Genomic DNA, 25,278 nt, shown 5'->3' with positions numbered 1-25,278 from the left:
AGGTCAGCTTCCTGCTGCTCGCTTTCCTCCGAACACGGCTACTCCTCCCATGAAGGAGAGCGAGATTTCCCCGAGTCTGGAGAGCTGGCCCTTACGGGTGGCCACCAGGCCAGGCGGGCGGCATTGCGGGGATCCTGCGGCGTAGCGGAAGGGCTGCCGGCATGGTGGGCAGGCTGCCGTGCCGCCCGGCCAGCCCCGTGACCTGGCGGGCGCAGGAGGTGAGTGCCAGCCTCGCGTGGCGTGGGCGCTGGGGTCGCTGGAGCTAGCTCCGGGAGCCAGGCACCACCCGAGGAGCGAGCGGCGGCCGCCTTGTGCTCCCCGCCGAGATGCTTCGGCTCCTGCTCGTGTCGTGACAGAGCGCCTTCAGGAAATGATGGGTCTCGCTGCAGCAAAGGACTGTGGTCAATAAAAGTTTACAGTGTGTAAACTTGTTTTTCTTTCACTGAAAAGCGTAGATAAATGTGACAAATGTAGCCGTAAAGGACAGGCGATGAAGGTAAAGTTCACTCCGAATGACTTACGACAGACGCGCTCAGGTACTTTCACAACTTTCAGATGGGTTGAATAGTGCCAGAAAGAGACTTCACAGCCTTTTAATTGTGACTGCGGATCTAGAATCATGTGATATGCGTGAAGGAATGACACAAATCATGTAATGTGTGGAAAAGTTACAGGTAGGAAAAACAAAACAAAAAATTTAAAAATATATTTTTTACAGTTGCCAAGCATCCCACAGGGGGAAGCCAGGTTGGTTGAGAGAAAATAAAGTGCTTGGAAGAATATCTCAGCTAAAAAATGGGTAACTTATGTGGTTTTTTTTTGGTTTGTTTGTTTTAAAAAAAGCTTTTTCCATTGTTGCTTTTACTTTTCATTGTTTTTGTATTACATTTTTCTCTATAGAGTGGACAATGTAAACATCACAGGTTCATTAACCAACTTTCAGCTTTTTAAGCAGGTGAGCGTGGTTCTCTGTATCCCTTCTAATGTAGCTCTAAAATCAGTAGTCCGTAGCTGGTGACACTCTGCTGTTTATTTTGCATTGTGGCATCCTTCATTTGCCTTCTCTTTGTTAGCGCACGTTACCAGTCAGATGAACAGGTGACCAGGGAGAATAGGAAGAAATGAAGGGCCTTGCTCAGGATCGTGGAGGACGTGTCCCAGGCTCTGAGGCCTGTTCAGGATTGCTTGCACTCTAGATCCTGGCCGGAGCATACCCCAGGCATCGCAGTTCTCTGTGAAACCAAGTTTACTGCATTGGTTTCGCCATGAAGTGAAACAAATATGGTCTTTTATCAGGACACATAGGAGCATATTTTGCTGGAGTGTTACTGGGCCACGCTCATGTCTTGTAACAGTACAGCTCTGTAGGTAACTGTGTACGGTCAGAGGAAGAACAGACTGCATTCCCTGTCCAGTCGGTGGCCACCGCTGGGGGAGGAGCATTATAGGAAGTAATGATAAAAATCTCCAGTCATGTGTGGCCCTGTATCTTGTTTGGTTTCAGGCACTGGGGATGCTACCCTATGTGTTTTTGCCTCTGTGCATTCTGTAAATCACAGCTTCTAAACACACTTCTTGCTAGAGACTTGTGCTCAAGAAATTAACCTTGTGTTATGTTGTCGCTCGGAGGGATAAAACCGTGGTTAAAGGCGCCTGACGCGCTGTCAGGGTGTTAGAAAGATGATGTGCCCCCATTTGTCTCAGTGTGTCAACTCCAGAGATGATAGTTCAGAATATCCATATGGTCAAAATGCAAATGTTTCCATAAGAAATGTGTGGAAAATGTGCTTGTCCTATAGGTGCAAGTCCATTTCCTTTTGGGCCCAGGTACCCAGCTCTTACTTGCCGAAGTTACCTTCTTTTTACTTGCTTATTGCCCACACAGACAGGCTGCAGCTCTGAGAACACAGGCATGTGATGTCAAGCATCAAGCCTAGCAGCTGCTGGACTGCAGTGCTGTTTCACTCATTTTGGACTTATTTTCAGTTATTTTCAGAATTGTTCTAACTCATACGAGGCTGCTGTAAAAATTCCAGTCTGTATCAGCAGAGCCAAGGCCCCAGCACCTGTAACTGGTTTGCCAGCCTGGCCCATGGGTAGGGTCAAAGCATTTGCTGCTTCTATCGCGTTTTGGCAAGCTGGTCTTCTGTTAGCTTGTGAACATTTGTTGCTTTATTTTGGAGTGAGCTGGAGGGGCACGAGATGTTCTGTCTGCAAGTTCGACCCCTCCTTGTAGGAGAGATTGAAAAGGTGTTAATTAATGAGTGCTCTCTGTTTGTAGGCATGAAGAGAAGAGTGAGGGGTATAGCTGCCAGAGTCTTTTTTCACCTCCAGTTCACTCACTACCTGTGTAATGCTTGACCCCATCTTCAACACAGATGGAAGACGCAATAAGTTATTTGAACTACAGCTCCCTGGCAAAGAAGTGAATAAGGCTAATTTGACAGAGGTAATAGTGAAACACCCACGCCTGAATTTGATGGAGGTAATAGTGGAACACCACGTCTAATGGCAGCACTGTCGCTGAAAGAAGCCGTCACAGCTTCAGGTGCTTGCACGCTACCCCATGGGGCCATGCTAGTGTTTCTGCAGTTGTGTAATGAACTGGGCTGGAGGAATGATCATAGTTAATATCAGTAGGGTTTGCTAGCTTAACTTTTTCGTTCCACCGAAGATATAACTGACCAGTATCAGATGGATCCGTTCTCCAGTCTGATTCACGGCACGTTGTATGAACAGCTTCCTTGTCCCCCAAATAAAGGGGTCCAGGAGTGCGGGGAGTAGAAGCAAAGCAAGGGACAGGATTGTTTTTGCCTACAGAGTCGGCTTATGCTAGCTTAACTGCTTGTTATGCTGGAGCATTAAGTGCAGGCTCAATTAAAATGGAAGAGAAGAAGGACGTATCCCCAGAAATGGACCGCTGTTGTCAATATTTGTTTTTGATGGGGATATGTGTGCATCTTTTAAACAGAGTTTTTGCAGTCTGGATAGTTTCCAGTCTAGATAGCATCAGCTAGTTACTGATGCCGATGATAACGTAGTTGTGATGTTGCTTTTATCTTTCTCCCATGACCCTTTCTGAAGTAGGTGCTGCCTTGCAGAGCTTTCCTTTGTGACCCAGCATACTGTGCTGTGCTTGAAAATCACACGAGACTTTCAGTGAGTGTGTTAACAGGTGAGTTTAGCAAGGTCGCTCCTTCTGGATGCAGAATATACCACTTTACTACAGATTCAAGGTGCTGGTTAATTTTTTAAGTCCAGAGCTGGTGCACAGGGTTGCTGTAAATCACTTACACAATCAGTTACTCTGAAACTTTGGTGGCAGAGCATCTCTAAAGGAGAAAGTAGCTTCTCTTCTGCAGGCCTGTAAGAAGAATATATGTCGGTGGCTGGTACTTCAATTTTTTGTTTGTTTGTTCTTAAATAGTGGGGTGATTGTTGCTTGTATGTGACTGGTGGAGTTCAGGAAGTTTTAGTTAGTGGTTTTCAGGCTTTTGTTATGCGTGTTAGGTGCTGGCGAAAAGCAGCAACAAATATTTCTACGTGAGTTCCCTGGGGCTGTGTTTTGGCTGGGGTAGTTGGATGTTACATCCCCAGATAAAGATCCTATTTTGAGATTCGCTTGTGTAGACCCGTGCATTTGTTCGGGGCCTTGTTACCCTCCGTGAGACTCCATGCGAGTACAGGAATCCGTGCTCGTGGATTTTGACAAGGGATTAAAGGATTGGTGTTTGTTTTGGTTGGAAGTTGCTCAGATAGTAGAATTAGGAGTTGGAAATATCATCTCAACTCCTTCAGTTGCCCTACCAAAGTAAACTGAAAGCCCACAGCAAAATGCGACGCATTGGCTCCTCATGGGTTTTTGAATATTTCAGAGTATCTTAATCAACAAAAAGATGTCGTCCAATGAAAACTTTACACAAAACAAAAACTGTGTTTGCGGGAGAGGAACAAAAGGAATGATAGTTTCAGGATGAGAAAGGAAACTTATTTAAATATTTGTATCAAGTTTGCGCAGCAGGAAATTCAGTGGGCTTTTGTAAAACCAGAAGGATTTCAAGGACTACATAAACAGTTGTCAGTTTGGTTTGGTTGTGTCTTTCTTTTGAAGGGAAACTAAGTCTCTCACCTTCTCCTGTAAATGAAGAAGCTACTTAATGGATTAAACAGCAAGAGTAATGCTTTTTTTCTTTTTTTTAATTGGGAAAAGTACAACAAAATGTGTGCCTATGTTTGGCGTGGGATGACACGGGCAGCCGGTGCACTGTGCAGCTTCAGGATGTAGTCTGTCTTCTGACAGCCAGCTAACCTGAGGTGAGACCCTGGCAGCATCTGAGTTGAGGGTTTTTGGATGTGAAACTTGATTAGGAGGGAAATGGGAAATGTTCTTTTTTTTTTTTTTTTCTCCTCCAAAAGCAGCCCCAAAATATTCTGCCAGAACAATTGTGTGCATTTTGAACTAAAGATGAGCAGGATCAACTGCAGAACAGAGATGCTCAAAATGGATCCCTCCCCTTTCATCTGTTACGTAGTTATTCTAATATGAAATGTTTTTGAAAATATTTTAACCTCCTGATACCATAAAATTGAAGTGGTGCCTTTATGCAGATGTTCAAGCAAAACATTTGTTTCCCAGACTAGCAATTCAAAAGTGAAACTGTCTGTAAGAGAAGTGAATATAATTTAATTGAGTTTTCCTGTTCCCAGCTGGCTACAAGAATGCATGTTTTTAGAGCTTAAAGTGATAGTAATGTAGCTAAGTGTTCCACACTCTGCTAAGTGACTTGCTTCGTGTAACTGATGGTGCTCCTTGCTCGTTGAAACATGGAGTAACTCCAGCAATAGGAATCAGCTGTGTAGGTGCCTGGCAGTTGCTCAGGTAAAAAAAGGTGAGCTGATTCCATCTGGGCCTATGTGCACTGACAAAAATCGCAGTCACCAGTAACACCTCCAATGGTGGTGGAACTTGCTCAGAAAGTAGGTTCTTATTTTGTCAAGGCCCCCTTTAAGGTTGCAAGAAGGCAGCCAGATAGCCAGGCTCCATTTGAAAAACAAATCAAAGTTTCTACAACACAGCGGAGGCCTTCCCCACTCTTCCGTTGTCCATCATTTATTTGAAGTGTGTAAGACACTGGTAGAGACTTTCTGAATTAAATGCTGGGCTTTCAGTGAATGTCCAGCACTCCTTTTGCCTGTTTGACAATTTCCACTAAGCTTTGTGATTTCTGAATCTCCACCTGGAAACGTTTGCTGCAAGTATGGACATCCCCTGTCTGGCAGATGCCTATTGAGACAAAGAACGTGAATCAATACATTGGTAAAGTGCTGGTGAGGCAGAGAAGAGCTGCTTTGCAGCTGAGTTTTCAGAATAAGTGAATATATTTTAAATATTATCAGTAATTTGCTGTGTTGCTTCTGATTAAATTTCCCGCACTATGGGTTGACAAATGTATATAAAGCAGATAGATCCTTTGCGGCTAGCAGTTCTGAGAGAGGTATTTCAGCTTGTCGTGGAGGTCAGCAAGCTGAAGAATGATATCAGGGCAGTGCCCTTAGAGAAAGACATCTGTTGACTGATATTGTTTAGCTGATTTCTGCTGCTGAGTAAGTAAGACATAATGAGGGCCTATCTTGAGATGCTTAGGCTTTGGTCCATGATGTGTTTGTTTTAAGGTTGTCAACCTCCTTGAATCATACCTGGAAATAATTTGGGAACATTGTATTGTCTCTGGATGAATATATGAGTATAATATGCTCCCTGTGTGAAACATCTCTGAACAGGGGAGACAGCTACTCTGCTAACCAAAGCTCCCAGGTAGTCCGTGGGAGGACCTTCAAGAAAGACAGATTGTGGTGGTCTTTTGGACTGATCAATATAACAAACCTTTCATCAAAAGGAAGTCTGCCAACCCAGGTACTTGCAGTGCTGTCCAAATGCAGCCATGCTTTCACTGGTCAGCATATGAAGAAGTAGTAGAAGCTCCAGAAGGAGCTTCACACTTTAATTTCCATGCGCAAAGGTAGGCAGGTGCTTGAAGAGTGGCTGTGGCGTTATTTCTGCAGTTTGTCTTTTTATTACAGTCTGCCAGTGTTACTTTCCTTCTGCATGGCTACTTTGCAAACCAGCCTACAGTGTGGTATTTTCTTTTCTGTTATTGTTTATTTTAACGTGTGCCTGCAAAAAAAAAAAAAAAGGTGGATGGATGTGCATATATACAAACACGTGTATAGGTATAAGTATGTGTGTATTATTGTGTATTATAAGTATGTGTATTCACATACAATAATGCGTGTGCATCTCTTTGTAAAAATAGGACAAAGTGGGCTTGAATGACTGGTGCTGCTCACTTTGCACAGTTCAATGTATGTTGTGAGGCAGGAATGTGATTTGGCCTAAGATGTTATGCATCACAGGTCTACTTGTAGACTTACAGTGAAATTTTTTGGCATGTTTTATACCAGCAGTGAACCCATTCATCCATTGCTCATGCAAAAGTGATCTTGCATGTAAAATATGTGAGCAAAGTTAAGAAATAAAAATAGAATGGGTTAAATTTGTGTAGTAGTCTTACAGATAAGAGCAGCCTTATCCTTCGTATGGTGATGGCCAATTAAGACTGCAGAATGACAGTGTTATCTTTATTGACAATACAAATCATGTCTGTCTAAAAAGTAGAATAGTAGATCTAGGTTGCAGAATTGTCCTCTAACGTCCAGATGCTGCCGTGACTCATCCCCAGAGCAGTGAGTGCCAAGAACCAGCTCACGGTGATTTCTGACCTACTAGGGCGAGGTGTCCCCACCTTACAGACAGAAAAGTGCTTTAGATCCTGCCTTTCTCCTCCAGGTCCCCTCCGTACAGCAGATCTGACCAGCACTAAATTTGCTAGACCCATGAACAAGCGAGATGGAGGTGTTGCCTGCAGAGATCAGAGAGAGGCTGAGCTAAATACACTGGCTTTAAACATTACATAGCTGCTGCTTGTTTTGAAGGAAGCTTCTCTTCAACTCTTGACAATAAGGCTTGCAAGGCTTGTTCTTGTTATTCATCTGTTGGTGTAGTTGTGCACGGCAGTTTTCTGCCATCAGCTGCAGTTTGAAATAGGTCAGAGCTCCTTTACAATACTGGAAAGGTAACTTGCACTTTTCACAGCGCTTTTCATTTGAATTACCCAAGGGATGTATAGGGTTGATGGAAAAAGCTGGGTGACACCTTTTGGACTGAGGTGAATGAGGCTGTGAGTCACAGGGAGGTTGAGCATGAACTTCAGGGAGCCTTTTGGCTTGTCCAGGAGAGGCCCGAAGAAGCCCTATTTCCTGATTCCCGGGGTGGGGCTGTGGCTGCAGAGAGTAAGCTGTAGGACAGCAAATGCATGAGTCAGGTGTGTGTTAGAAAATGGTGTGGAGGGTATTCAGTGCATGATGTTCACTGTGTTAGGTTCATCTCTGAGCAAGGGTGCAAGAATTTCAACTGAAAAGATGGAAATGGCAAACTTCAGTCTTCCTCTACTCTCTCTGAAAGAAGAGCAGCAACACTTTCTTCCAGGGCATGGCATTAATTTTGCTGCAAAGTAACTTCCAGAAACAAGGAGAAATTTCAGATGAGCTTGCACTTTGATCAAGTGCCTGCGATTCTGTCACAGGACGGGTGACAAAGATAAATATGGAGTAACCAAAATTGGTTGGAATTCTGGTTTGTTTCAAACTAAAATATTTATCTGAAAAACCAGTATGGATGTGCTGATCTTTTCACTTTTTCATTTCTAATGTGGTTACGATCACCATTTTAGGGATGAATATTGAAAGTTTTCTAGTGAAATTACACTACCCTAAATATTTCTGGAGCTGTTGAACAGAGAATTTATAAAGCATTACAAGTTTTTATGGAGTTTAACAATAAGATTTGTATACAAATTTATAGTGTTTAGAGCATGATTTTAAATAGCACTTTGATAAATACTTGTTTCATGTGTCGTGGTTCTTTCTCAGCATTGCATGTTATTTGCAGATAGTTCTTCCGTGATGAGAAACCTTGCTTAAACACTTAAGTGCTTCGTCCAAACCAGTGCAATGGATTTGTGGTAGAGCAGGGATCAGAGCTGGGGAAGGTGAGTGAGCTTGCTCTGCTGTTTTGCTCGTTAATCAGTGGTAAAGACCGCTAAGTAAATTGATGCTTAGCATATGTAGCTACATTATTTCGAAAATGCCTTTGCTTTCCACCACTTACTTGCTCAAAGAAGGACAACAGGCTACATACCAGTTAGAAGCAATGCAGCCGCATCTACTCCCAAGTGTGTTTATGAAGCAGAGAACCTAAATCTGGCCTTGACGTTGGTCAAAAGTGGGGTAATTGATGGTTAAAGCACAATAGGGAGCATTAGCACAGCACATCGTGAAAATGGCTGCTGGGAACGCATGGCTGCTGAACCACCAGACCTCCAGATGAAGCCCCACCAGAGGACTGCAGCCAGTGCTGCGCTGGTTTTCAGGGTTCAGAAACGTTGTGCGCCCCGATCCCGAGTGGCGAGGCTGGGGAGGGTGCAGGAAGTCCTCATGGCCACTAGATGACTCCTTCGGCCCGCTGGTAGGTGAGCTGCAAAATGCTGCGGAGGTGGAGAGCTGGGGCTCTGAGGAGGGGGCTCTGCTGGGTCTAGGCTGAATGAGAGGCACCAAAACAAAGGGATTATGCATCTCTCAACTGAAGGAAGCATTAACATGGTATGTTGTCGGTGTTTGTTTTTTTTTTAAGTTTGAGTTGAAGTGGTTACCTCTAAAATGCACTAATTTGTGGGGTTTGTTGTTAGGTACTTTGACAGGATTTGGAAAACAAAGTTCCAGACCTTGCTGAGGTCAGGGTAGGTTTCTTAAGACAAGGAAAACATGAAGAAGCTAATGTTACAAGGTATATAATTTCTTAACTAGACTGGAATTGATGTCTGATTCTAAGTCAAGCTGTGCCTGTTACAACTCTTTATTTTGCAAGCTTTCAAGAAAAAAAAAGTCTAAAACAGCAACGACACCGCATAACTATCTTTGCCTCTTCTTTGCACCTTTCAAATGGATGAATGAAACTAGCTAGACTTGAGAGGGAAGAAAAGAAACACCATGAAACAAACTATATTGAAATTTAGGCCCAGACAGTTTCCACAAACTCCTTTCAGATTTCTCTGCATGCTCAGAAGGTCCACACACCCTACAATGTCCAGGATTGAATAATCTTTCTGTCATCTAGAGACAGCCTGAGGGATTCTTCAGTTCCATAAACATATTTTGCTGATGTCTGTATGAAGCATATAGTCACTTTATCAAGATAATTAGATGATGAAGTAATACTACTCTTGTTCCATGTGTTTCTCCAATATCCACTTTTGATTCTGAGGTGTAATAACGAATTATTAGTTGCCATTAAATACCACCAGTTCATGTTGCAAAGTATGTGCAGGATAAAATACATTGTGTACAACTGGTTATTTTTCATGTCTTCCATATTTCTTTCCAGCCAAGAATCCTGTAGAGATAAAACTGACTTATCTCTTGATCTGTGAAGACTTATATTGTTCTTTAAAGTCATAATGTGTGAGAGCTTCAGTGTTTGTTGTAAGGATTGTCCTGGTTTTATACATTCTTAATGTGTAATTAGCTTAGTTACCCTCCAGAAAGGGCCAGGAGTACCAACACTTTCACTTCTATCATGTTCAGAAGCTTTCTTCAGCTAAAGTCTTCCCTTTCTTCTCTTAGATACTTAAGACCTGCTAATAAGCCCCAAACACCTACTGAATTAGCTTCCAAAAATGCAATGCTAGATTAAATTGAGTTTTTGCAAACCAGGAATAGATTTTTCTTTGCACAAACCAATATGGTTATGTTGAGGGTTATGTTTGTCTGCTGGTTTTGGGATGGGGGGTTATTCTTTGGATGTGTCCCAATGACGCGATATAAAAGCAGCAGTTATATGGCATTTTCAGTTACTTTCTAGATATGTACATGTCCTACATACATACATGTACTTCTTTATATACAGGCAAACATCCCCTCTACTTCTTACTCTCAAAGTATGCATACGTAGGCATATAGACGTAGACATCCTTCCCTTCCTGCCTGCCTTGTTTTCTGTCCCAAGACCCCGTACTTTGGGATCTGTACATTTAAAAGCCTTGCTATCATGCTATAACAATTTTATACTTGTTTAAAGGGAAACTGCATGACCCGTAATTGAAAATTGAGTGAAAGATTTGTAATTAAAACTGAAGAGAAATATTGGAATAAGGAAACCAGTTTTTGGCGTTTGCTTATATCCCTACCATCCTTTTTGCTGTTGCTCTACTGTTTTATTTGTTACACTGAATGATCTGTTTGGTTGGCTTTGAGATTTCCTTATTTTTGTCCATTTTACTTAAAAGCCGTAGTTCTAAAGAGATTCCTTGTTTGGCTTAATTGAAAGGTCAGGGAGAAGGGTTCTGGTTCCTGGCTAGGGAAGAAGCTGACCGCCAAACCAACCATTCCTTCACCTGCTTAACTAAACTGACTTGGGTTGGGTGAATTCAGTGCTTTAATCTCTTACGTGCAGCGAAAGAAATAAAATGGTTAAGTAATTATGCTGTAGCATGTTAATATCATACTAGTAAATTTGAAAAAGAAAGAAAAAAAGAGGGAAAAAAGGTAGTTCTGTAGTTCCCATTAACTTCTCACTCCTGAGTGTTTTGTTGCTGGATTTACGCTACTTTTTCTGCTGCTGTCAGCGATCGTTGTGGACATGAATAGAAGGCAGCATGTAGTATGGATGAAAGTGGGGTGAATGAGATGAATTGGGAATTTAACATGCTCGAGCTAATCTGGCAGTGGAAATGACATGAGCGGCTTAATTTTATTTAGAGCTATGTGAGGGGAGAGGCATTCATGCGTGTACACGTGTGCCATTCGTATCTCCCCCAGCCTCTGCCAGATCCCTCTTCTAATTCCCCTCGGCCCCGAATGACGTGCTGGGATGTGCACAGGTTATCGGCTGCCAGGGCATCTGGCATTTCAGGAACGAGCCGGGCAGCAGGAGTGCCGGCGATGCATTTCATGTTGGCTGTCCTCTGCCCAGCGGCAGAGCCGAGCCAGTCTGCGGCGCTGACGGCCCAGGGACAGAGCTGGGGCGGGGGCTGCCTCCCCCCTGCAGGCCTTCAGCTGGCGGGGCGCCCTGTGCTTGCCTCTCCTCCTTCCTCGTCATCCACCAGTACGTGGTGATGGAACAGCAAGAAATTTGGGTATTTCTTCGGTTAAACCCTGCCTATGGTAAATCTTCACTGTGTTCAGTTGTTGTACTTCGTAAGCGGGTACTGGAAGTAAAGTGACGTACAGTCTCCTTATGCAAGGCCCCAGGGAAGCAAGTGCCGAGTGACCGAGCTGAGACAGATAATGACAACTGCATTGTTTATTAGGAACAAAACCAAGGGAAATAACCTCCTCTCAAGTCTGCAAAACTCCTCATTTTGAATGAGGGGGAGAACTTTAAGATGCTGTTGTATGGTAGTTTTACTTACACGAGTTACTGGATTTAGGATTAGGAAGTAAAATGTCATGTTTCCTATGCACTTGCAATAGTTTCCCCTCAAATATGAACATTATGAAGTAAGATTTGATTGTAGACTTGAAATCCAGTTGGAGACTTTTTTTGCAAATGTCCTGCTAGAAGTTTGCCTCTTACACTTATGTGTTGGAGGAGATAACTGTTAACTGAGGGTATCTTGAAAGAAAAGCTCTTAAAACTTTTAATTAGTCCTGCAAAAAAAATGGAATATTTTCATGTCATAACTATTTTATAAAGGTCTGTACCTATACTACCCTCAGCAATGTGCAAGTAACGTTACATCAGTGCTTTCATGAAGTGGACAAGTGGAGTCTTTCCTAGCATCAGTTTTGGAAGCCTGGTTTCATTTCCCAGTGCCAATATTGACACAGGTCTGAGTCGAGTAATTTTAGCATTTGACCTGAAGTGTGTATGCTCTTTATGTTCAGCCAGAAAATTGTTTTGGTGTGGGTGGGATTTCTATTGTACATGGGCATGGGGGTTCCCTCTAGGATTAGATTTCCTCATCCTCCCAAAGCTGCTTTAGGATGAATGCTTTTTGTACTGCTGAGGATTGGATTTGGCGTAAAAGCCTGTTCCAGTACATTGTGTAGCTACTGCCTAGACCACCCGAGGCTGCATCAGAAATCCTCCCAACCAGGGTGACCAAACTCCTTCCATTTTCCATACACTTCCTGGCCTTCAGAACAGGAAACCTGCTAGAAAAGTGCTGGAATATTTATATAGCTGCTATTAGCACTAATAATACCTCATTTTAGCATGGTAGCGGAGCTAATTTCATGGTTTTATTGAGAAATCCCTTGAAGTCATTCATAATCTCAGTCTGGCTCCACCCCAACGTAGCATTTCCAGGTAACGTGCCACTGAACAATCTGTTTCGTGTGTCGTGCCAGTGCAGCTTGCTGGACAAGATGACGCATTCGCTGCTTGCATGAGCAGTGAGAGGAGGATGAGTCTGTCTCTGACAAAGCTTGGTTCCCCAGCTGGGACTTCAGCAGAAGGTAGCGCTGGAGACCTCAGAGGAACTCCTCACGCTGGCCAAGCTGGCAGCCAGCGGTCTTTCTCAGGCTCAGTTGCTGTGGCAGCAGCTGGAAGTCATAGGTTTAAAGTCAAAGGTTTAGTTTCCAGAGGGGTGAACGGTTTGCAGCAGGGCTCTTGCAGCCTGAGGTAGGCTGCCACAGGTCCTGTGTGGAAGTGGAATACTGATGGCAGCCAGGTGACAAGTGCCTTGAATTTCTAAATCCTTCTTGTTTTTTTCCCCAGCAAATGAAAAGGAGCAGCAAAGCAATCTTCAAATACAGTACTTGATACAAATACAGTACTTGATGCTTCTCTGAATATAATGGCCATTACATGAGTGATTGACAGATTATTTCAGTTTATCTCATGGTATATTTGTGTATCAAGCACTTTCTTTAAAGTTGGCGGAGATCTGTAACACCTCAATTTCTAACGTAATGCAGGGCAAGTCCCACAGATGTGATTGTGCAAACAAAAGGTATTATTCCTTTAAAAAAAAAAAGGTTCAAGAAGCATAACATTCTTCTGCGTACAAAACTTCTGTCATCCTTGGCATTCTGTTGATTAGTGCTAGAATGGTTAATAGATACTGAGTACAGTATTCTTTATATTGTATTTTTTCACAACAGCTGAATCTTACTCCAAATGCTTTACAAACCTGCCAATGGAAGAGTTAACAATGTATTCATTGTTATGGAAGAAACAACTAAATTACGATTATGCTATGGTGGAGACTCAAAGTACATCTTTTATTCCCCCCTTACAGATGTGTACATATACAGATCAGGCACAGTAAGGAAATCTAACTGGGAGTTTGAGTTGTTTTGATTCCCCTTTTTCTTAGCCTTTTATATGCACAAAGAATGGAATTGGATATTTGAATGTTTTATTCAGAAAGCATGAAAGCTAGCAGTACCCATGTTCATTTGTTTTGTTTCTCGACGAGCTTTTAGAGACAACTGTCATGTTTGATTAATACATATAAAAATACATATAAGTAATAACTAGATATCTGTGGCCTTTTCCCCTTACCCCCACAAAAACTGTTTTAGTTGGCCACTCTGATAAGGTCTGTAACTGAACGATGACATAGCTTTGGGGAATGAAGGAACACGGCATGCTGTTCAGCAAATACAGTCTGCAAACACAGGTTAATGGTTAACTATGCTTAAGTCTGGAAACCATCATATAGTAATTACAGCTAATTATGAGGTGATACAAGTGCATTGACATGTGATGTCCTCAGAACACACTGTAACTTTATAAAGGGCTGTTGGGAAAAGGATATGGATACTACTGCATCTTCGTAGGACAGAAATGCAGTTCTTCGGTATAAAATCACCAAATAACCCTCATGGCAAAGCCTGGCATAAGCATGCAGGTCCATCTGCTTTAGTGAAAGTTTCATGTGCCTACCTCTAAAGAAAAACAAATCGATCAGCTCTTTAAGGTGTAACAATCCATCCAGCTGTACAATAAATTATCGCCTCTGCTTGGCCCAGGAGCGCAGCGTAGAGCGGAGGTAGTCCCTGGTGGTGCAGTTTGGAGCTGTTCAGGAGCTCGTCCCTAGCATGCTCTATTCTTGGCTTCTGTGTATGTCTTGGCTATGCACCAAGATGCGAAAATATCGAGCGCACTGTGCTCCCCTATGACTCTCCTCTTCTGGGGTAGCCTCTGTGAAATCAAGAGTTTTTATTGCTGATCTTCCTGCCTTTCTGCCTTCAAATAGGAGGCAGTGGCACAACATAAAGCTGTCTTTCCTGATATTTTTTCAAGACTATAAATGAATCTATTCTTCATCCCATGGTCTTTATCCTTTTTATTGTAATAATTATGGGTTTGTACCTTTGGCTGAAAGTCACATCCTGCAAACAAATCTCAGCTCCTGTGACTGCTAGCACTTCTGCATGTAGCTGATCTCGCCAATGTTTCACAAGGTCAACAGGAGAGCTGTGATGAGTGAGGGCTCAAAGGCCACGGCTCTTAAATCTTGATCTGGAGGATTTTTACGTTTAGGCATAACTCTTCCACCAAACCTCCCTTCTGTTGACCTCAGGGATTACTTGTGTGCTTGAAAGGAAGCCCAAATGTAAATGCTCATGAGTTGGTGACTGCAGAACTGGGAGGTGGGTATAAGAACACCGCTGCAAAGCCTGGGGGCAGGAAAATTTACTCCACCCTATGGATTGGCCATCCAGATGGGCTGCCTGGCCTCCAGCTACTGCTCCAGAAGGGTGGGTGTCTTTTGGGGGCCCGCTGGCACATCTGCCAGTCCCTGGGGGGGGGTCTCCATCGCTTCTCACAGCACTGGAGGCCTGGCTTAGGCAACAGAACCCCATCCTGAGTAGCTTAACTCTGTGCCAGAGTATTGAAATCTTTACTGAACAGGCGACATTGGGATAAAAGTACTGCTCCATAGGGTTTAAAAAAGTAGCACTTCTGATGTTTATTAAAAATGCAATAGTTACTTTGCGTTGTCATGACACTGCATCAGTCTCCCAAGGCAGTCGTGATTACCCTGGGTAGCTTTATTTAATACACTGGGGATGCTCGCGGTGCTGGAAGACGTGTTAAGGAAGAGGTGCAGAACTGATGGGTGGTAGGGGCTGAGCTGGTCTGTGTCTGCTATGCATGGAGGGTAAAAACGTTGTCTCGAGCCCACTCAGGTTGCTTCAATTCTCTGTCAGCCTTTTATTTGGTTCCTAGTGTTGTTTAAGGAACAGCTCTGGTGTCTGTAAAAATGCCTTTTATGAGGAGGGGGAGAAGTACTCGTATAGATGTTTTATATATTTCTGCAATCACAGAAATACTTACGTCCCTGAACGCACAAAGCAATTAAGAATCCAAGACATCGTCATTTCTTAAGAAAAAAAAAATCATCCTTTGCAAGTTTGAGTTGTTTTCCAAGTGATTTGTAACTGACTGTTGTGGTGGAACTAATTTTGGACAACTAATCCTTTTACTTAATTTAATTACATCATAAAAGGCCACTCCTGCAGTGGATTTAAAGCCACTTTCTCTTGTACAATACACAAAAATATGATTTGGCAGTGGAGAATAACAATCCCTAGTTGACACCTAATGCTCATTATTGCTGCATTACTGGGACTTTTCAGAAAGAATGTCAGTGGTTTAGTTACCCTTGTTTTCCAAAAAGCTGGAATGGGATGGAGGTTCAGGGATGGCAGCTAGATACTAGAACAGACAACATCTCTCAGTACCCCCAGTGCTGTGTCCTGTCTTACATGGCCTTCTGATTTTTCCAGGAAAAGACAATTATGACCAGCAGCACTGAACTTAACAAACTTCCTAATTACAATCCAGAATTTGAGGAATACTGTCGAGTGGTACCTATTGAAAGCGTAAACCATCTTGAAGAAGGTTTTCTCCGTACAGATTGTTCCACAAAGGGATGGGCACCGCCACTGACCATCACCCAAAAAGATCCATTTTCATGGATACAAGTAGAAATTATTTCAGGAAATCCATAAGACCCTAAGTACCTGGCTTCCTGCAAGCGAAGTTTCTCTTTATCCACAGTGAGATGATGCTCCAGTCCCAGCACACCTGCTTTTTGTTGTACCCATATTTATGTGGAGGCTGCCTGGAAAATTGAGCTGTAGTTACCTCTTCTACATAGTTTCGATTGACTTGAAGAGGAAGAAGGGGGTTGAAAATGTCACTGAAGGTGCAATTGGATGAAAATTATCGGAGAACACGGAGCGTAGCGTATCAGTACATTTATAGCAAGTTCATGTAATCTTTGTGTAAAACTTGGCACCATGATGTGGTTTCAAGTCTGTATTGTTGAGATGGAAAAGGAAAAACAAGTAGGATTTTTGTAAACTTGGAGGGAAAAAAAATACGTTGTTATAAAAATGTTGTCTTTTAAAATATACTTTTGTGGACTTGTCGTCATACTTGGAATATCTTTATTTCCTTAATTAAAAGGCACTGCCTCCCAGTTTGAGACTAAATCTGACGTGGGGGAAGGGGGGAGGTTGCAAAGAAGGCAGTCTTCCTGTGAGGTTCCCTACTTTTGTTGAAATTAGTTTGGACCAGAAATGAATTCAGGTGGTATTCTTTAGTAGAGACCATTGGCTTTGTCAGAGTTGATATTCTGGAATATGTTTGGAAAAGCATCATTTTCTCTTCCTGCCATTTACCTTGATTGTAGCTTTTCTGTAGGTGGATTTATCCTGCTGCTCTTGATGTGTATAGCTACTGATTTTAAAAGAGAGCCTGATATAGGGTATGCACACTGCCTTTTAAATATAGACAACAATGTGGGTAAATGTACGACTCGAGAAAAATAAGTCTTGTCCAAACTAACTTGGAAGAATATTTTTCCTGCAATTTCTGTCTCTTGTTTCTGTGCTTTTCCAGATTAGTAGATTGCCTAGCACTGAAGCTTTTCAGGATTTTTGTTTTTTTCCCCCACTTAATGGCTGCCGTAAGAAGGCTATCCAATAAAACTGGAAGGTAACTGTAAGGGCAAAGTTTCTAAGGTATTTATTTTTATACAAATAGAAATAGGAAATAAGAGACTAGAAGGCTGACTGATGCTGGAACAGCATGTCAGGGCAACTAATTTCATAATGCAGGTGTATGTATATGTATTTACTCTCTGGGCCCATTATTCAGACTGTCTTTTATAATTTGCTTGATCACAAGGAGTAAAATTAGAAGCAGCCACCCTAGCTGATTTTTGAAACTGATAGCTTCAATATAGGAGAGGTATTTCAGTATCAAGGAGTATTTTGCTGCGCTATTTTTTTCTTCAAGATTTTGTTGAATGAGGGGAATTTTACTAATTTTTTGGTACTTCCTGTTTTCCTCATGCATCACCACTCAGTATTTAGTAGTGTTTTGTAGGACAAAGGAGAGAGAATGCTCTTTTTTGTTCACTGTACTGATCTTCAGTCTCTTGTAAAAGGAGTTCTAATTTTTTAATACTAAAGTCTGTCAAGTGACTTCAGAACAAAACAATGGAGAAGATTTTTATCATTAATTTTCTTTCTTTCTGTCGTGAGGGCATATTCACGCTTTTCCAATTTATTTTAGGCGTTAAAAGAGAACTGAATAGGGATAAGGATCATGGTGAGTTGAACACAGCACAAATGAGCCTGTAAAGATAAATTGTTCTCCCAAACGCTAGTCATCTAGTGTTGCGGTTATTTTGCCTTATTAAATGGCCTGGTAATTATTCCGGACGTAGGATTTCTGCAGCAGCTCTGCACACCTGTCAGTCTGCTCGTTCTAGCAAAGCGCCTCTGCAAAACCAGAAACTTGTCTTGAGGGTCTCTGGCTTGGGAAGAAGGCCAGGAAGAGCCGAAACAGGCAGCTAAGGAATTGAGTCGAATTTGGCTTTATCATCTTAAAGAGACTTTTGGGGCTGTAGGTTAGCTGCAGGGTCTCTGTGATGAATAGGCTGAGCGCAAAAGCTCAAGGAATGATAGGAATTTTCTTTGTTTGTCCTGGTAAACTCAGCTTGGGACGTGGAAGTTAATTGGGTTCTTCTTGGGGCTTTACCGTGCTCGATAAAAGTGAGGCTCGGGCCTGATTCTGCTTCTGCCAGCCTCTGATATTGCGGGTGGGGGACAGGGAGATGGGTCACACGCAGGGAAACTGGTCTTGCAGACAAAACCTGGCCGGTAGGTTTGGTGACGCAGAGCCGGGGCTACCGTCAGTTTGTCCGCTTGTACTTCTGTCAGCTCGCCTCTGCTGTGGTAATAGGGCTCAGAACTAATAAAGCTCTCCCCGTCAGCGCTCCCTTTGTCTGCTGAGTCAGAAAATGCCAGTTTTCCATCGCCACTTTCACGACTGCCTATCTAGGGAAAGAGTATTTACTCCTAATGCAATTTCATGCATTCCTACCTCCTCCATTTTGTACAGTGAAGAGCAGTTTGGCAGCACGAAGTTTTAATTTGGGACAACCCAGCGCAAATGTATGCAGTTAAAGAAATCCAGATGAGATTTTGAAATGGGTATTGTTCAGAATAATAAGGGGATGCGAGCGTGTGTCTGTGCTGGAGGTGAAATGTCCCTGCTCACTGCTGTTGGCAGAATTAATGAGACATCAGTGTATTGATTTTTTTATAACATGTAGGTTGCTGTTGCATGGAGGAGGACTGGACAACTTACCAAAAAAAAAAAAAAAAGACATTTTGTAGAGTACAAGGTAAGCTTGCTGCTAAATTTGTTGCACTGCTAAATTTCCTTCTTTTGCAGTCTCTTCTTTTTTCAGGTTGTGTGTGTGTGTGTAATATAAATAACATATAATAAATAAGTTTATGTACATATTTAAACAATGAATACTAAATTGGAGGCCTGAAAATTTCCCATCTCAGTGCTGAAGTTATAAAAGTGAAATCTGTGCCCTTGCTAGTGTTGTTCTCTAAATATCTTCACGTGTCCATCAGACTCAGGCCAGGAAGCTTGCTTCATGCCCAGGACTTTCCTAAGCAGGAGTCCAAGAGCTTTTGTGTCGTGCTCTGGTGCTCGCTGGTCCACCCTCCTCCTCCCTAGCAGATGAGGAGGGCATTTCCAGCTGCCTTGGTAATTTTATTACAAATGGCTCAGGATGCAATAAAGAACGTGGCTTGTAAGTGCTATTACGGCTTCATCCTACGCTCTGAATGTCATAGTGCTGGAGTGGGCAGCTGAACATTCTTGTTAGAGCACAGGACCAATCCCAACCATTTAAAAACAAAACCCAAACAAACGGGCATCCAAGAATAATGGTCGATTATTGACGTCTTCCTCTTTAATGAAGTTTAAGAAGGATGTTTTTTCAATTCTGTGGATTTCAGCTCCCATACATTTGAATTGCTTACGGAAGGAAAGCAGAAGCCACCAGATCTCAAGAGCTTGCAACATGCTGAAGGGGTAATCATGCCATCTAGCTTTCCGTATCTGTGTGCCTGAATGGATCAGAGAATATGATTTGGAGGTATGAGAGACTGCCTCCACAAATGCCACAGAGCTAGCTACAAAGCTGTCTGATCTGACAACATGGGTAAGGATGTTCCTGATTTCATTCTTGGGGCAACTCTGCAGCCTTCCAAGTGTTCTCCGTCGCAGAGCGAGGGTCTTCAAGAGGATCAGGGCTCAGGAGATGTCTTCAGTAATCTCTTGCTGGATACCCAAAGAAAGGATGCATCCAATAGTGCTTTCATGTTCTTGGCCTTAACCTGTAATACAGAGATGACAAATGCTTGCTTCTGCAATGCATAGTTCTAATCTGTGAAGAGATGATTTCCTTTTCCCCTCTTGATTCAACTTGAAATCAAACATTGTCCCTTTGAAAACACAGTTCCTCTGATCTTCTTTTCTTGGTGTTTGAATTTGCACGTTTCCATTCAGATCATAGAGAAGAACAAATCCCACCTGCGTTTTTTTGTATTTTGTTGCTTTATTTTTACCTCACTTGGAGACTGTGTGTTACTTATAGTAATGCACGTCTTCATTCAGCAGTCAGCAGACCACCTTCAGGTTTTTTCTTTGTTGCCTTCCTGTAACAAACCATCGGGCTTTTGTGGTGCCCAAGAAAACCAAGGCAGACTGGTTTAATCAGGTGAGAACAAATGTTTTGGACTCCCCTGGTCAGTTTCTCAATATGATGCGAATAAAACCTTCCTGCATGCGTTTTTGTCTGTCCCGCCTTATCCTAGACTCAGGAAACATCCACATTCAAATCTTTTAACACTCAAAGGAAAAGAAAAATAGTGCTTTAATATTAGTCAATTTGCGTATTTTAGGCACTAGAGGGCACACTTGTACTTTTGTGAATAAATTAATAACTGTAAACAGAAATAATTAGATGTAAAGATGTAGAAATAGATACCCAATGAAAATAAACATTTGGATGCACATTTTGTAATAAAACAAATAGAAAATAACTGTTTTCACTTTAGCTAAAGATGTTTCATTAAGGATTTCATTGTTGCTGTGTGTTCTAAATTGCTTTGGTGTTCTGAAACTTGCTGAGTGATTTTATTTGAAACAACATTGATAGGAATGGTGGGCAAGCTTCATTCCCTTTTGTACGTACACTGCCTCATAGAAACTGTGTATATGCGTATGTTCTGTGCTCACACGTTACTGTGTATACTAAATTTTCCTTTCAGTGAACTAACAAAATAATACTGTAAATCAGTTGCCTGATATTGAGGTCCAAGATCACCATTATTGCATTGCATATTTGTAATTCTTTTCCAAGTGTGAAGTTTGAGTGCAGTTCCGCCATGCAAGTGAGAAGCATTTTGCAGTGGTATAACAGAAGGCATGCACCAGCAGAGAAAAAAGCCAAACTTTGGCTTTTTAAGCTACAACATAAAGAAACATCTTGAAAATGATTAACACCATAATTATTTTTTCAAGTGACATTGAAGTTAATAAAGAGAAGCTCTACCAGTCTCTCCCAGTCCTAGAATTTCATTCCCACTTACTTGTCTTAGCTATGCTTTCCCTTTTTTATTCCCCCGCTAGCAGGTATGTTAATAAAATACAGTAATGGAATTGATTTGCTCAGTGCTGTCTTGTGGATAATAAACATAACTCTGATTTATGGCTTGTTATCTCAGATTTTAAAAATGGCAGGAGAACATCTGGGATGTGCCTGTTTTGTAGTAAAAGGGTCATGTTGCAACAGTGTTAGAAAAGCAGCAGTGTGATTAGATGATGGAGACATTGAGCGTACTGATTCCTGGCATAAGAATGCTAGTGGGGAGGAATTACCAGCAATTTGTGATAAAATTCCTTTCCGTAAACAAGAATGTGTAAAAAAAAAAATTTTTTTTGAGATGTTGCTATTAACACCTCCTTCTTTCATGGGTTTCATGGTATCTAAAGACTATTTTAAAGGTTGAGCTCTCAAATTATGTTCATTTAAATTCCTAACTTTAGAATTCCTGACTTAAGTAGAACCCCAATTTTTTATTTTTTAAAAGCTTGCAAGTCCCCAGGGCGTCAGAATTAGGCACCAAACTAAAGAATTCATAATGATTGATTTGGCATCATCAAGTTTGTTGACTTGGTCACATTTACCCAGGACCTCCTCTGGTCCCATGACATTCTCTCTGTAAAATTGTAACTTCTACTTGCCTCCTTAATAGTGTAGTCCAACATCAAGCATTTTTATAGATTAGAGCAACAACACCGAAAGGACCTTTCCTCATCTTTTTTTCCCCTGAGCACACTGTTTATTGTGCCTTTTCATTTTCAGATGCTCTATTGCTAAGAGTGGTAAACATCCCCCTGAAACAAAAGCGGTGACCTCAGTTATGCACAAACATACTTCTTGGTTTGGCAAAGACCTAGTGAGTTGCAGTGTTCAAGAGAGCCAAAGCGAAGGACATGCATGTTGTTCACACATAAGATTGCAATGCAGCGGGACTTCTTCCTTCTATTATAAAGAACTCATTCAATGACCTCTGTTTTATGCCTTTGTTTCTTTGTTGAATGATTCCTGCAGCTTGGACGAATGGGTGCTGAATTCATGTGGCTTGTTCATAATGTAAGGCCTAAAATGTGAGATAGTTAACAACTAAAAAGAATATACTCAAATGGAAGATATTTTCCCACCTCCTCCCATTCCTAAGCATGTTACCACCAATTGCCTGAAACAGCAGAGCAGGTACAACATAGTCAGATCAAAATTACGATATTTGAAGGTGCAAATATGCCTTTAGACTGCTGCTTTGTGCTTGGCTGATAAGAGCTGCGGCACCCTTCAGAATGTGTTTGCTGAAGAGGTTGTCCCTCGCGAGACCTATTGCAAAGATACCCTTGTTAAGACTAATGGATGCTGCTTGTATTTCAACTCGTCTTTTCTGGATCTCTTTGTCTCCACATCTACCTGCTCCCCTCTCTCCTTCCTTTTCCCCCTCCCTCTGTTCTTTGGGTAGACCTCTTTGTTTTAATGTTTTAACTCAGTTTCTTTTTCTGGTTTTCCAGAATGTTCCTAAGGAATGGTGAAGCTTGGGTGAGTTGTGGCTGAAAATACAAGAACAATTTCTTTACTCACCCATTTAATGCACTCTTAAGAAATTGTGCCCAGGGAAGCAAGCAATGTCATTATACTCAGGTATTCTGGTGTTATCAAATAACGAGTCTTCATTTGCACCAAACATTTCAGGCTCTAGGTAAATTTTTTTTCAGTGCTCAGTGTGTTAGACTACATACTACAGTCCTGATCTGCTGTTTGTGATGAATGCTTCTTGGGAAACTCTCGGAGAATAAAAGAAGTAGCTAAACGGAATTAAAATTTGCCTGATTCTGCTTGCCACGGTTACTTGTTTATAACTCCTAGAAGCTTTTTACCAAACTGTAAGACATTGTGTCTTACAAATAGATTTCTATCTTAGGATAGAAAACACCTATAAGGTACTGCATACAGTACCAAGATGATAGAGATGTTTTAGACTGAAGAGTAGGATAGTAAAATGAAGGTTAGATGTGTCGGAATTAGACTGACACCTTCAGGTCTGATGCGTAAAGTTACCAGTAATGGCCCTTACCCAGCAGAGTACCTGGGGGACATTCACTGGAAACTGGTGTGAGTCTGCTTATGTTTGCCTTCTATAGCCAGTGGCTCCGGGAAGGAAACTCCTGACAAAGAATCCCAAATGGCAGTTACGAGAACAGTTGCAGGCAGCAAGAAGAATTTCAGTACGAGCCCTGCACCTCTTCTGGTACTTGCAAGGAAATAAAATTCCCTAATCCATTTTGCATGCCTAAATGTGTCCCTGTCTCCTACATCCTTCACAGGGGTCTCCCAGATCCGTGGAAAGCTAGGAGCTGCTGCTGCAAGGGTTGGTTGGCACCCCTGGAGCTGGATGGTGGCTGTCAAGGCTTCCTGCAGCATCGCCGTGCTGTTTTCCCCCAGCGGGTGGTGGTTTGGTTCCCGTGCAGACATCTCTCTCTGTCATTGCAGTACTGTCATTGCTGCTGTGCAGGGACTTGGTCCATGGTTAATGTGTTCCCACGTGGGTAGCTGGCAGCTGTTGCTGTTGTGTCCCAGAGGTGGCTGCATAGCAATAGCAGTGCGTACAGTGGTTATGTGGTTCTGCTGTGCCCCGTTTATGGGCAAACACGTGCACTGCCAAACACCTCTTTCCTCTGCCAAACAGTCCTTTGTCTCTGGGAGCAGCTTCCATATGCTGGATTAGGAAAGACTGGGAAGGCAAAGAGGTTGGTCCCGTTAGTTCAGAGTGGTCTGAAAGCCCAGGAGCACACAGATACCACTACTGTCAGCCATCCTTTCACAGCCATGCATGGAAACTTGTGCAAGCCATATAGGCATTCGTGTGGAAACGACATCTGCTCCTATAGATAATGTTGGGAATGTGCCTTATACCAAGCTTCGTCTTTATTGGAAATTTTGTTGCATGACTCATTTATTTTGGGGCATAATCTCAATTAACCTATAAAGAGTGCGTTTTCCCTTTTGATTATGGTCATTGTTATCAGATTTATTATTATTGAATCAGCCCTTTCATTGCTCATCCTGTTCTCCCTACATGGAAAGCTATGAAGAAAAAAGAGGAGTTTCTTTGAAACTCAACGCTGCAATCTTTGGATTTATGGATTTATCTCCCCCCCTCTTCATCTAGTGTAGAACAAATAGTAACAACCTGTCCTAATTCTGATAGATGCATGGGCACGTCAGTAGGTGTTTAGCCTTACTTTCTCTTTCTTTTCAGCCTCTGAGAATTAAAATCTGTTAAGAGATATTTGGCAAGACTTGGGATCTATTGGGAGGTGATGGTGATGAGCGCTTTCTACAGCTCTGACTCCTGGCTCATGTCACCTTCATTGACATTCATGTTTGATTTTTCAGATACAGTCTAAGCGGATGAACCCCTGACAGGCTGGGGTAGGATTGTGTTTTCTGCTTTGTGTGATTGATCTATATGCAGGATCATAGCATACAACATGATTAGCTGGGGTAGTTCTCAGATTTGTAGCTTCTTTGAGCCTTTTGTAATTCAGAGGTTGGTTACTGCTTCGTATGGCTTTCTGTATCAAAGACATGAGTTTCAGATATTCTTTAAGGTCCTTAGACCAAGGGTTGTAGTGCTTGAGTGCTTGGAAAAGGCCATGTGTCAGGCAACACTGTAATGTAGAAAGTTTTAGTATTGTACAAGGCAGTCCCAAAACAGATTTGTAGTAGAGGATGATGTTTGTTACATTAGCGGGTCTTAGCGATCTAGTAATGAAACTGAGCCACCATTGTAAAACTAGCCGCTCTAAGCTGTGGGGGTACACCACCGTGTGGACATACAGTTCCTGCTTGCTTGATGTCATTTCTCAAACTTGATGCCTTCAAACGGAGAAGGTATTTGAAGTGCTAGTGGGCACGTCCCTCACTTGCATGCAAATCGAGCAGGTAAGTGGTGACCCGATGACCGTTGCAAGCAGCCGTTGGGTTTGCGCATTACTTGTTGCCATGGTGCTTCTGTTCTCCATGGGGGCGTTGGCCGTCTGGATCCGTTGGGGCTCCTAAGCCCACGTCTCCGGGCTTGGACAGACATCTCTGGTCTGCGGCTCTTCAAGGGTGTTTGTGGTGTTAAGACTGTCACATCTTCACCAGCACCGATCTCTTTTCTAGACATAAGGTGGGTGCTCATTCCTTTTTTCGAGCTGGTGTTGGTTCTAGCAGCAGTCACCGTTAGTCCATCAGT

General features: G+C 42.4%; 1 protein-coding gene and 1 long non-coding RNA gene across 2 annotated transcripts in view; one reads left to right on the top strand and one right to left on the bottom strand.

The window, feature by feature from the left end:
- Positions 1-25,278, top strand: part of BBX (BBX high mobility group box domain containing) — a 132,356-nt gene that overhangs the window by 30,494 nt on the left and 76,584 nt on the right.
- On the bottom strand, positions 18,913-25,211 carry LOC121075671. The gene is made up of 3 exons (XR_005823097.1): positions 24,879-25,211; positions 23,113-23,769; positions 18,913-19,785 (listed from the first exon to the last, which is right to left on the bottom strand). It is a non-coding gene; the product is annotated as an uncharacterized LOC121075671 (long non-coding RNA).

This window comes from Cygnus olor, chromosome 1, assembly GCF_009769625.2.
Source record: "Cygnus olor isolate bCygOlo1 chromosome 1, bCygOlo1.pri.v2, whole genome shotgun sequence".
Taxonomy (NCBI): Eukaryota; Metazoa; Chordata; class Aves; order Anseriformes; family Anatidae; genus Cygnus; species Cygnus olor.
This window is presented reverse-complemented; position numbering and strand designations above follow the sequence as displayed.